This window comes from Trichoplusia ni, chromosome 1, assembly GCF_003590095.1.
Source record: "Trichoplusia ni isolate ovarian cell line Hi5 chromosome 1, tn1, whole genome shotgun sequence".
Taxonomy (NCBI): Eukaryota; Metazoa; Arthropoda; class Insecta; order Lepidoptera; family Noctuidae; genus Trichoplusia; species Trichoplusia ni.
In genome coordinates, this window is record NC_039478.1 from 16455722 (window position 1) to 16470013 (window position 14292).

At 35.4% G+C, this 14292-nt stretch overlaps 1 protein-coding gene across 5 annotated transcripts in view; it reads left to right on the plus strand.

The window, feature by feature from the left end:
* Positions 1 to 14292, plus strand: part of LOC113497265 (tyrosine-protein kinase Src64B) — a 65757-nt gene that overhangs the window by 12298 nt on the left and 39167 nt on the right. For 2 of the 5 annotated variants that reach the window (XM_026876756.1, XM_026876748.1), the window contains exon 1: positions 9374 to 9691. The exons of the other annotated variants lie outside the window; for them this stretch is intronic. The gene's annotated coding sequence lies outside the window, so the exon portion shown is untranslated. Of the gene's footprint in view, positions 1 to 9373; positions 9692 to 14292 lie in introns of those variants that run through there. 5 annotated transcript variants of the gene reach the window in all.

Below are 14292 nucleotides of genomic sequence, written 5' to 3' on the forward strand. Positions count from 1 at the left end.
CAGGTCGAGAAGGGACATCGGTCTTGTATCAATGGCCCAGTGACAGACACTTTCGAAGGATTTAGAGCATCCTTTTGAGATTGATTTAGGCTTCAGAATGTTCGAGTAATGTTCTTGTAAGTCATCTGGATTAGTAAATTGTGTAGCTGCAATTTTGTTGTTTACGATGTCAAATTATTATCAACAGTTTGGTTCTGCTTTTTGGGAAATATTCCGATTTTATTTCATGAACTGCAGGTCAATAATCTTGTAATCATCAAACGTTGCCTTGTAACTTAGGTATAAACTGACACAAATATTCCATTAACCTTTGCAATTTGAAAGGTCTTTAGTACATTCAATTCTTTGATGCACGGTGTTTATAGTATACTCTATTAGTTATTAAAGTATTTTGACAAGTTTTTTTTCTCAAATTATCAAAATATTTACTTAAAGCCTGAACTTTACCTCCACATGACAGACTCGAAATTACATTTTGTGTACCGTCAAATTTCGTAGCCATTCTTTGTCTCCGAAATGAAACGTCAGCCGCAAGCCGTAGTTCGCGTATTTTCCAATCACCTATTTGGTTTCGATATTTATTTATACACGAAAATAGGATTTTAGACAGCTAAACTACAAGCCCTTCAAAAAATGTTAGTATTAAAACGAACTGATTTATCGAATAAATTGTTACTATAAAAACCAATTAATTTTGTTCTGGCGCATATTCTATGCAAAATACACTTAAAATATATTTCGCTTCTCGATAGAACAGCATCTCCGCAGTTTTGACTCGTAATTGATCTAAAGAAAACTATTAAAGCGTAGCATTCTATCTTTAGATGATTACTCAAGTGTAACTTAGCATCTTGCGGATTCAGATGACTTGTTCGTGTCTCATTTATAATACGCAGAGTTTTCGTGTGGGTAGGTACTTAGAATAACCAGAATACTTGATTGACATACTAAGAAGTTTTGATAAACTTTTGCCAATTGTTTTAGGTATTAACTTGAACTAACTTTCTAGTTGCAAACCAGCTGTCTCGATGTCTACTGCACTACTTGCTGATCCTCCTACGCAGACCTGTATTAGAAAGGAGCTAATGATAGAATGTGGGGTATTGATTACAATCGAAACGCCTTTGTTTCTATTGCGCCTATCTTTAAAGCTGTTTTCGTGTGAAATTAAGTACAAAATTCTATTAATAAAATGTCAAAAACAAACTTGTAATTAAGATATCATTAGTGACCTTAATTGACCAGAAAACACATGGTCCAGAAGACAACGCTATTCAGAACTTTTTTCTTTTTGCTGTGTTTTCATGGTTTTAGGTCACAAACAATGGTTTTCGTCTGAATAGCCACAGCTATGTTGTAGTAGGGATCCATAGCACCAAAGCAGGTGCAGGCGAAGTTTTTGCCGCGAGCGTTGCGCACTGGGTCAACAGGTTCGCTCGAGTACCAACTCAGAGACGCCAAGTCTCTCAGCCACTTACTTAGAAATTTCACATACGTATTTGCTGTACGATAACAACGACACGTGAAATTGAACTTTGCCAGACCATTATACAAGTGCTACCAGCCGCATGAATTTATGATGCAGTTTGATTTCTTGGTACTGCACTCTACTTCTTAGGCAGTCGACGTCCTCAAACGGATGCTCTATTGTTTATTTAGTTATGTCTGTGGCACTGTCTGAGAATTCTGTCTGGACCTCGTTGCTTTGTATGTAATTTACAAATAACTTTTTATCATTGACGGCTAGTACAGTAAACTTTTGGCTTTTCCGTATTCAGTATTTCGTTCGATATAAAGTGCGCTAAAATCGGTGGATAATTTTATGCAAGTTGGGCTGCGTTCGCCCGCCCGGTATTGATTTTTGTTATTTGCATCCCGTCTGCTCTCTTGTACATCTGCGGCTATTGTTGGACGTATAGTCATTTATATGGGTGGTTACGAATATATAGAGCAATTTTAACTCTATGCAAACTAATGGGAGTTCGGCCGTAGTCAAAAGAAACGTTACCATTTCAATTGATTGTATTTATTGTTTCTTAATGTAGAGAATAAATAAGTTTATTTTAATTGTAAAGCTATCAATAAGTGTCAAATCAACTCTATTGTTTCAATACTGCAAAATATTGTTTCCACTTATATAATTCGCGCAAGTATAATTTTAAGTTTTCAAGTTATTAAAAGTTTTTAAGATGTTTTCAAATGTAACTCTTTAATTTCACCTGGCGTGATACATAATATCGTCGACTAAATTTAGAATATTAAGCAATGGATCATTAAATGTTGAGAAGACTAGACGAGAAGGGATTGACGTTATCACTTCGAAGAGTAATTAGTGTAATCACCATTCCCATCAAATTCATCTTTAAGGCGTGTTAATGATAGCTCTGTTACCTTTGAGTTAGATATAAATGGGAGGACTGTTTATAGACCCTGTTGTGAAGGCGCTATTTCGAAATCTACCTGTTTTGCCTTTCCGTTGTCTGGAAATAGTCGTTCACGTGTGCACGTATTTAGGTCGCGTCCGCTCCATTTATAATTATCTTTGCTGATGCGTCGCTCCATCACCCACAGAGTGCCATTACACAATTAGGCGTGGCTTTGCTATGGCCTGTTTGAATGTCATGGTTTTTAATTTATTTTCTATTCGTCAATTACTTCCTATGTTTCCTCTAACAGTTCATTGTCTCCAGCTACTGTTCTAATTTAAATTAAGTAAAACATGTTGCTATAACTCTTTGTCTACAGAGTAATGGCTATCTTTTCACTCATAGCTTCTAAAGATAATAAATACTGTTTGGCAATCTGTTTGGATAATAAACACTTATTAAAATGTAGCTTTCATTAAGTCGTTTCTCTCAGGTGAGTTATAGTCGAGTTAATCTCCGCGGCGGCACTTTGATGGTATCACCTCCTGTCTTGAGTAAATTGAGTAATTACTGAGTGAGATTACGTGGTAATTTAAGGGGCGGAAGGTATCGATCACCCGGTTAACGTGACAGGTTGTCTCTCTGTGTGGCGCGATCATAGCGTCTACGTATCACTGCTACTTGATGACAGCCACATATGTTCTAAAATAGAAATGATTTGTGACGTTTGGTCAATGATATGATAATACTACTTATACCCAATCCCCAATAGGTACATTGAGTGCCAATTCAAAATATCGACAATACTACCTTACTTCACTATGCGCGATGTGAATCCGTGCTGTGTAATCAAACAGTGAAAATCACGAATATTTTTGTGTAGTTCTGATTCTATTATGATTACCTTTTCATAAAGTTCATTGATCTTTCTGTTTTCGGTTACGCCAATTATAGAAATCACATCATCCGACAAGTTTTTCAAGGTTAGCTTTTGGCAGTACCCAGTCACATACTGTTTTGACGCCTAATTGTTAGCTAAGGTAGAAACTTGTACAGGAAATTTTGGCTAAGTTTCACCATCATGATTTTGAAGGCAGATAAGAATACAGTCATTCTTTTTCCATATAACAACGCAACACAACTTAAGTTTAACTTATGCAGTACTGAGTAAACCCACGCTTAATTCGATGAGTCATTTCATACATTTACCCCTCACATGATTCCTATATCCACAACCGGGTCAAAGCAAAGGATCTACTACGTTAGATGTATCGATGTGACGGCATGAATCATGACCTAGATCATTGAACCTCTATTTCTAATTCGTAAGATACTTGATTTACGTACATTTCGAAAATACTTTTCCTGTTATAGATTGAACTAGAGCTTCATCATGAACTAGTTCATTGATAGGCCACTTAATGTTTTTGAAACCTTTAAGTATTCGATACTTTTCTTTTAATTTTAGATTTATTTTCTACTAGCGTGGACAATTCTTCGGCGAGTTTTATCTAAAACTAAAAGTAGTTCTTGAGATTAGCCCGTTCAAACCTATAAACTCTTCAGCTTTATAATTAAAATATACATTTATATTCATCTGCTATCTCGCGTCTTATTATTTAGTTGCTTCAACCGCTATTTGTGATATGAAAACCGAAACAAACATGAAGGCGACGAACAAACAAACATTCATTGTTCCTTCGATTCAATTAAGGATTTTAGTAAATCGTCTAGACAGTAATATGCTCGCCCTTTGATGATTCGGTAGTTCAGTGCACTGTCTGCCCTCGTCTTGGTATTCGTCTCAGTGAGCTGTAGCGAATACTTAATCTTATTTTTTTTAGGGATCCTTACCCAAAAGGTGAAAAGAAAACCCTTGTTATTGGGCTCCGGTGTTTTTTCTGTCTGTTCGGCTCTGTCCGTCTCTTACCAGGCTGTATCATAAGACCCGTGATAGCTAGATAGTTGGTATTTTAAAGTATGTCGTATTACGTTTTAAGAACAAATATTGAAAACAAAAATCCTAGTTAAGCATCGCTATGTCTATCATAAATTTGATGGTGACATTATTTTAATTTGCTCTTTAGCCTATTTGATCAGAACCCTAGTGTCGCCACTTCGTATTACACTTGACCGGTTTTTATTGACTGCTTGCTACTCTTATTTTTATCAACCAAGCTTATTGTCATTTGCTTTTATAGATTCGCCTTGATAATATCAAGTATTAAAGCAGGTGTCGTCGGTTTCGGGAAAGTTAAAGACGGGACCGGGTGTTTATAGTTGGTGAAAGTAACCCCCATAATATACCCATGCATGTGCCCTTCGCGTGGGTTAAAGTCAATAATAGCATTTCACCTCGAGAACAAAAAAAGTGTGTTTTGCTTTTTTTATTTCTACATTCATGACATAAGGCACGTAATTATTTAAATCCAGATAACTGCAGTTACATGAAAGTCAATTCGAGTTTAGATCTAGATTACGAATAAATAGTGACGTAAACTGGGAAGCAGACCTCGTGGCCTCATATACTAGTCTTATAGTTTAGATAACTATTACTAATAATATTGAAATTTACTTGCTTTCTATATTTGTATCTATTTTTCTTATTTCACGTATATCACGATTTTTTTTTGGTAGAAAGTAATAGTTGTCACTTCACCCTATAAGTACTTAAGACAATATTTGTGAATGATCTATTATTCTAAACGGCTTTTGTTGAAATCCACTTGAACTTAATGCGAGAAACGTTAAGTTAACAATCTTGAAAGTAAGTAATAAGTACACCATGATCTGAGAGTTTCAACGCTGTAGTGTAAGTCTTAAGCTAATTAAAAACCGATATGGAGCAATATCGATAAAGATATCAGCCACTTGAGAACATTATTCGAATGATTGGATTATGAGCACCCGAAGTCAAATTGCGATAATTTAATTGAAAATGAAATAAAGATTATCGATATTCTTTTTGCTTTGCCGTGGAATCGATAATAGCCGACGCCTTAACAAAACCGTCACGGTGTATTATCACATTGATTCCATCGTTTTGTTGCTTTATTCGCGTCGAAGTGAATGAAACATGATGTCATTACAATAAAAAGTCGGCATCAGCTTTGAGTGATTACTAGAAGAAGATGGAAACTTTAAAAGAAATAAATAGTCGAGACTTTTAGCCAAGTCTTTATAATTTATAGAGTCGTAGATAATCATAATATTTTTTGATTTGTATAGTCATATTGTCTGCAAAATCTCGCACAAATGCTTCAATACACATCTGGTGCTATGAAGAATGCACTGAATACTTCAGTGGCACCATCTCTCCATATGCCACGTTCAAGTCTAGCTCAAGTCTTCCGTCTTATAGCGAAAGTTTTCACATTCAAAAGTCATGCGTTCCTAACGGGGCTTGACGAAAATGTGTAATAAAATTGTTTCGTATCTACAGAAGGTGTTAAGTCAGATGGATTTAATAAAACCTATACTCTCACTGAAGAAAAACCTTTATAAGTAGAGGTTTGTAAAAATAATGGACCTCGAAACATACTTAGAAAATTCATTTACTTGCCTTCAAAGAGTGAAAAACGCTTGAAAACGAGCGGTTTTTACAAGGTTACGAGAGCACACTTTCTTTTGATTACGTTGTGGTGTCAAAGAAACGTTTTCTGTTACGAACGTCAAATGAAAACGTTAAGGTCGCTCAGCTAATTAAGTTACAGTAAGGCTGTTCAAAGAGACAAAATTGCTCGTAAAATTTCGAAAAATACGTACGTTAATAGGCTCCTTTTGCGAGACAAAGAAATACATTTTGCTTTCTCCCGCCCTTCGGTTGAAAAGGATTCTTGAATCGACAAAATACCTGAAATAGCATCGTTTGTCTTATCTTTTACGAATTAGAGAATATTTATTTGAAATGTGTTTATAATTTCCCTTTGCTTCTGTTTTGAATCTTATCCTTATTTTGTAATCAAACTTTGAAAACGTTTTCTGACTTTCTGACAGCCTAATTTTACTTTCGATTTCTCTGTTACCCCGTTAAAGTTTAAGTGCTTAGTAACTGTTACATATAAGTATTACCCAAGTTATATAACTATTGCTATTATTTCAGACTAATCATATGTTTTTGAATTTATGTTTTATTCCGTTTCGCTTTATTATTCGAAAGTAGAGTCATGTTTTATTTAACGTTTGGTGCATTATTATCTTTATTATTGTATTATGAGAGTTCTATTACATATATTATGCACGAAGATGTGTTATGTTGCTTATTATTTTACTTTTACAATCGTTGTGTGCAGTGTTATTTGTGTATCATACGGTATTTATCGTTATAACTCCGTTTAAGGCAAGCCAATGTTATCAAACATTTTTTAGGAAATTATTTTTGGTGTTGTAAAGATAGTAAAAAAATAGGGTAGAGTGAGGCGAGTAAAAGACATTTCTGTTATTTTTCCAGATGATACTGAAGAAACTAACATGCTAAGTTAAACTCTGGAATATTAGACTCAAACTTGACATTAGATGCCATATCTACATGTATTACCAATCATAATGTTACGTCAATAAGTTTTGATTAAGGCATTCTCCTCACCTAAACAAACAATTATTCCGACAAACGCGTCGAAAAAGATGTTTTCCTGCATACAAATCAAAAATGGTCTTAATGACTTCATAGTTCATAAATTATGAAGGATCTTCAAAAATTAGAGGATGCCGAAACTACAAAAGAATCAATACATATGATAGAACGTCGGCTGAAGTTTAAGAGACCTGCCACACACGCCGTACGCAATAAATCTTCTTTATGTTTGCTTACCAAATGTCGCCTGAAAATACAAAGCACAACAAACGAATTTGGACGAAGCCGATCGACACGCTTGAGGCGTTCGGGCGTGGCCCTCGTATATTTTTATTGCCTCACTTTGTCGGTATAAGGGACACTTAAGTTTCGCACAGCATGGCATGCCATTTGTTCTCGTTACATCTTATCAAACTCTACAGGGTCGCGTATTGTATTTTGCGTGACAACTAGATTAGGAAAGTAAAGAAGCAAATATTGGACTCTATGTCTATCGGAATCTTCCGGTGAGACTTGCTTGTTATTTTCACCGAGTTAAAATTAAACGATCATGAGAAACAACAAAACGTTCACCGCGTGCGAGATGCCGTGACTTAAGTAATTTATTACCATTTCGTACCATCTGTACCAGATTTTCTACTTACCAATGTACGGATGAGTCAATATCGCTGATTGATTTACATAGAATCAGCGTTTCATAGTTGCTCTATTTATTAAACGACCCGATCATGGTTTCATTTAACAATGTTAAATTTAGGCCTTCCGTAAATAAAATCTACAATGTATTTCTTGTGTTTCAAACATTTATAAGTCAGTAATAGCTCTTTATTGGTTGAGAACTTAGTAGCGGTTGACTGCACTCTGATTTTACGATGTGCATGATTCAGTGACAGTGCATTCATTAAAACGGGATGTGAACGTGTATAACTTTCGTTCGGACCTTTCGTTTATTTCTCGTGACTAACGTTATGTATATCTGAGTAGCAGTTAACGATGGCATTTTATGGTTCAAAATTAACGACGAACACTTAATTTCATTTGAATTCTAATCTGGCATCGAATACATTAAACTCATAATGTTCGTGCTATCGTTATAGAATAACTAACGAGGGGCGAACTAATACACAATAGTTGGATAAATTTAGCTTCCCAACAAAACACTTGCAGGAGTGTTGAGCGTGGTCCTGTTTTAGATGAGGGTAAAATTAAATGGGTTGGTTAAATACACAGAATTGATTTTACACTCAGAGTTGGAGATAAAATAGTTCTAGATCATAAGGCATGGATGCTTAGCGTGATAATAGTTAATACGAAAAGAAACTGTATCACCACATTGATCACTCATGGAATGTGCATATGAAGTTATAGATCTATTCAGAATTCAGAAAATAGATGATTGTGTAGTAGTTTTCTAAAGTGAATCCGAGATTGCGCGATGCAGTTTTTGCTCACTAAAAGCAAAACACTTGAAAATCAAACACGAATTTAACAACGTACTAGAGAAGTTATCGAATTGTAGTGTTCGTAAGCATTCACTTTTACTGTGATTTCATGCAACTGGTTTTAAGGGTGATCGGTTAAATTCGTCAAAATTTTCAACTCTATTTTGATTTCGTTTATGTCATAGGAGCGACTTGAATTGATTCGAATATCTTTTAGTTTATTCTTAGGAATCTTTTAGTTAGCATATTTAAAGTTAATCTCAAGTGTTTGTCTGGATATTACTTTTTACTTTTCAAAGCAATTCTAAAATTTAGTATTTTAAAATTAATTAGAAGATAGTTTAGCATCCAACGTGACAACATCTAGGGATTTGAATTTATAACCCAGTTCTCCATTCAAATTATGACGCTTCTATTTGAATATTTTTTCGACAGCGTTCGTGTTTGCTTTTGTTTTGCTAATTGGGTACAATAGCATTCAGAGTGTGTTTTCGACTTAATAAATAACACATACAATCAACACAGAGTATTGCAAACACTAACCTGTCACGTTAACTACGGTTAACTATTTTGGAGATGATGATATTATTCTACGTTTGTTAATTTATCTTTACATTGGACTACAGCAACATCCCTGATCCCAGTCTTCGCTTTACCCTCTTGCTTCGAAAGATTTATTGTTCTCTCAATGTATTCTCATTTTATTGTTTATTTTTGTTACCCATTTTGTCAATAGACATCTGTTTTGGTTGGTTCTTATCGTCAGGGTTTTGAATGTGTTTCGTCGTTCGTTTGATCCTTTCCGACCGTTCTTCGGCCATCTTTCTCTTTTTGAGGTCCGTAAATTGTGATATCGTTAGGTTTGTGTACATTCGTTATCATATCAGCGACAGTGACACAGACTAGTCCGACGCCTCTGTGAGGTAGCGTTCGACGCGCGCGCCCCCTACTGCGCTCCCCCCGCCCCGAACCGCAGCCGTCCGCTCTGAGTGACTGATGCAGTCTGTATTGAACGTTCGTTGGAACCTCACGTCGTTTTGTTACAAAAAGCTTCACGAGTTCGAGCTTTATAGAAATTTATAATTATGTGTATTCTGTTTTGTCTTGCGATATTATTCTCGGGCGTCTATTAAGTTAAAGTTTGTGAATTGTGATTGATAAAACTCATTTATTTTACGGTTGAATAGTGTTTGTTGACGGATTCTATAGTGTAAGCATAGTTTATTTTAGTTTAAGTTCGTGACAGTGTTTTACCTCGGTATACAACCTACGGGATGTTTCTATTGAATTAAAGCTTAATTCAATTAAAGGTCAGTATTGGATGATTTTTATTTTTCTATAAGCGATTGTCAAATTGTCTGGTATTTAATTCAATGCTTTGTTTCCAAAACGAGTTGTTTCTTTTCTTTGTACGTGATTAGTTGGAAGTTCTTGTCAGATATGTAACTTGATCACACCGTCTGTGATGACATAAATATTTAATTATCCCACGATGCTATGACTGAGGGTGAATTCATCGTGTGCGAGAGAGACAGTGGTATATCCTTTGAAGAGGGGTTGCCAAGTTCATACAGCTACACGATAGGGATTTCCGTGTGAATACAAACAGGAACTCAATTCGTAGAATATTATAAGCAAAACCCTGTATATTTAGATCAACAGAGTGCCTATCATTACAATTTATATTAAAATGTTTTTCGCAAACAATGCCGTTCTAATTTCGTCAAAGCTTTGTTTGTTTTCCTTTAACTAGCGGATCTTTTACACGGCTCATCGCATAAATTAAATACGAGGTCGTGTTTCCTGCCGAAGCTTTTACAAAATGAGGTTAGCAGAGAAGTGTGGACCGGGGACCATATCACAACATGTTCCAACGCGACTATTTTAGTTTTGACATGATTAAGCGTGCTTATCTTTGAAGTCCCGAAATGTCCCGAATTTGCTTTATTTTCGTTGTTCATTTACATCAGTCATGTGTTATTTATGATGTAATGGAAGATCAGAAAATACTGTTTTTATAACTGGATTACTTTCACACGAAACAATACTTTCCTTTCACACATTAGTTTTATCTCCCAGAGTTCTTTGTGTCAGTCGGTTTACAATTTCGACGCAGGTTTTTTGTTTAAAAGTAGTACTAGCTTAACACCACGCTTTCTTCTTTAATAAACAGGTATCTTTTTGTAATTAACGCTTTGTGAATGTATCAACACTAGGTATTCTATGATTCTTCCATACCCAAAAGATGACCTCGATTTTCTCGAATAACATGTCATCAGCATTACAATTTACAAGTGATATAAAATGTAATTTGTCTCGTTATGGAATTTGTTACCGTAGAATGTTAAATTATAAGCGAAAGTAACATCTAAGCAAATACATTTACGTCGAAAATAGCCAAAAATAACCTATAAAGAGATACTCAGAATTTCGTAGGGCATCTCGTGTAAATAAGTCTTAAAATTATATTCAAAACGACAAAGCCTTAAGTAAACAATTCCGAAATTAAAAGATATTCATCGCGATCCTTCCAAGAACATTCACGTTGATTGTATGAAAATAATATCCAAGTTTTACCAGATTCGAATATGGTCATGGAGCGATGTAAGTAGTGTTTATTGCGACATTGCCGTCCGTGATGTTCACACACATTTATTTAACGAGACGTAAACGTCCGGCCAACCTAACAAGGGTCACTAGCTGTCAATTTAACAACCATGCCTTTGTGCACTGTATGTAATTTCGTATCACATGTAGAATAGTAGACGCAATATTTGCCTTTAAAAACGTTTTTCTATCGTCAAAGAACGTCACTTATTCAAACTCGACATTGATGTGATGAAATCTGTCGTATCTATAAGTATAATTTGCTTTATTGTCTGCAGCGTTAGTTTAGAGTCAATGTAGAGGACACTGACCCATTCGATCACTTAGTACCGATTTATAGACGTGCTGACATCACTTATCTGCGTAATGTATCTCACAATTCAACTCCGTGTTACGCATGTTTTTATCAACGCAACAAATCTTAATATTAAGTAGACAAGGCCATCTTATTATTCTTATTCTCTTGGATGGACCACATAGCTCTGATTGAATTTAAAATTCAAATGGTCTCTAAATGCTTGAGTGATGAATCATGCTGGTATTGGGATGTAACCGTCGCTTCTGACTACTTCCGACGAAGACAATGTTTTACTCCATTGGTAACTTACAATTTTTGTATCACCGACTATGTTCACTTTATAAAACGTACTGATTTAATAAATCGGCACTGTCAAAAACTTTTTATCTAAATAAATTAAAGTTCTTGCTATGCTTGTTGACCTGGTATCCTCAATTTCACTTTTTATCGGTGAACTTTATATCAATAATCTAGTTGATATATCGCTTAAAGAAATGTTGCTTGACTTGTCGAAGTCTTGCCTAACGAGTCAAAGTATTTTAGCTGTGTACTAAATTGTACAAATGTATTTAGGTTAACGATGGTTATTGTAAATACGAAATTCTACCATGATGTGATTGATCACATTTGCTCATTGTAGGTCACTTTTTAGTATGTGGCTTGATCGAATATAAGCACATTTATATCATCCACAAGCTCCCGTGGGTCATGCTTTATTCATATTACAAATTCCTGAAGATCCATATTAGCCTTATGAGGCATTTCTAATTACATCTGAGAATGAGCATCTAACAATCGGATCAAAGGCCGCTGACCTGTCTGCCGCCCGGCTATTGAATCGGTGTTTGTCATTAATATTTATGGCCTGCGCACTCTTCCACCCAGCGCTTCGGGGAAGTAGACACCTGAGTGTGCTTGTCCATTGCACCATCCGCCTACTTCACTGAATACTGAATACGTGTTAATTACACTTAAAATAGCCTACACAAAGCTTTTTCTACGCATCTTATCCTGTTTGAATGGTGTGGTCATTGGTAGACAAACAAATTAAGCCTATTTGTTTGCTTCTATATCACTGTGAGGTCTTTATTGTTCGTTTTGGGCGGTACGTATAAGAATGTCGTGCCGCGTGATATAATGCGACCGAAGTCTGACGAATGCACCTCACGAGGAGATAGTGTCTGGTATCGTAGTCACCATTTCCTGCCGGTGGCTTGCATCAATTTTGTATGGAAATGGATAGTGTTGCACCATGCAACCGGAGTGTATTTTCGTGTAACATTTCTTTGTACCTTAAGATGTAACTTCAATTTCTGTTATACTTAAAGAGTCTTAAAGTAGTGGAATGACGTTTTACTGAAGGATTTACGGGGATTTAGGATTACTATATGATTTATGTTACGTATTTGTAGTGATATAATCTTATGTGTCGAATAGAATTTAGCAATATACTTAGTTACACATGAGTACTATAGAAAGTTGCCTCCAATACGTGTTCAATATTATCTCTAACGTTGGTAATCTTGACACCAATAGGATAACGCAAATGGGTACGCCCACTATGTAATTACAGAATGAATCCCTGAGGGACTATCCCAAAGAGAGCTAAATTATTCTTTAGACTAACGTAAGAGAAAACTTTCTCAAGAACTTTGTTAATACAAATACAGGTGGTATGTTTGCTTGTGGGAATTCAGGAACACAGTTTCCAGTTGTTAAATATCCAAGATAGCAATCTACTGTTTTACTGTGTACAACCATTAAGAATATCGCAATCTAATACAGTCGGTCACAATAGTTCAAGCAATCATTTGATGAAGACGTCAAGATTAAACATGACAACATTGTCTGACGGTAGTATCTGATGAGACCATCCTGATATGACCAAAGCCAGTCTGTTAATGTTTTAGAAATCGGCATCCGATTTTATCACAATTGAGAATATTATTACCAATGTCATGCTTAAGTACTACTATTAATGTTACTACGTAACGGTGTCTTTGAAGTGGTTAAGCCTAATTGATGTAGTTTTTTTACACTTAAGACTTCACTGTAGTTATGTTTCTGAATAAACTCTTTAGGCTGTTCACAAATAAAAATATTACCGACGCGGAAAGTTTCCCGAGCTCTTTTCCTTTTTCCATCGGTTAAGGATCGTGGCTTTCCAACGACAACATTCCGTTTCTGTGTCACGCCAAGCATCCCTTTCCGCCGGCATGAAGAGTACCGTGCATTGTATAAAATGCCTTTCTGAAACAAACAAATACAAAATATGAACACACAATGCCATTCTTCTCAATAAGAAAGTGCCTTTTGATACGTAATTTACGATCTCCGAAGAAGACTCAAATTAAACCGGCTATAAAACAATGTCACAACATTAAGATTTTATCTTCGCGTAATGTTTGCAATATTGTTGTAGTGCAGGCAAATATAATTACGGTAATTCAAGTCGTGACCACGTTGTATGGTACAGGAAAAGTGTTTTCCTTGTGTTTATATGAACGGAAGCACTGTTTGTTGATAGACTGTGCACGAGAGTGGTTCTAGAGATTACTGACATTAAAACACTTGTTGATGGCAGCTTAGTGATGACTTTCGGAACTCGATGTGATTACTGCACGGTAATCTTCGTTACTAAGTATGGTGTTAGAGAGGTTGGACGGTACTATCATTACGCCATTGTTTCAAGGATAAATTATTTTATAATAGCATGTTTTGTTTAGCTAAATTTATTTAGAATGCAGTACGTTTCAAAACAATTGTAGATCTATTAATAAAGTGTTCTCTTCGGGAAAATAAACGTATTTTGGACGTTATCGTTTTTGATTTCAATCTTATTAATTTATTTAGTAATTTATGGAGACAAACAATTAAATGTAACACTAAAAATCGGAAAGAGCGTAAGTACGTACAAAGGCACTCCTTATTTCTTAAAGAAATCACTTCCAGCGAAAGGAGTAATGAATCAGAAAATAAAAAACTTCGGTGTATAAATATCTGGAA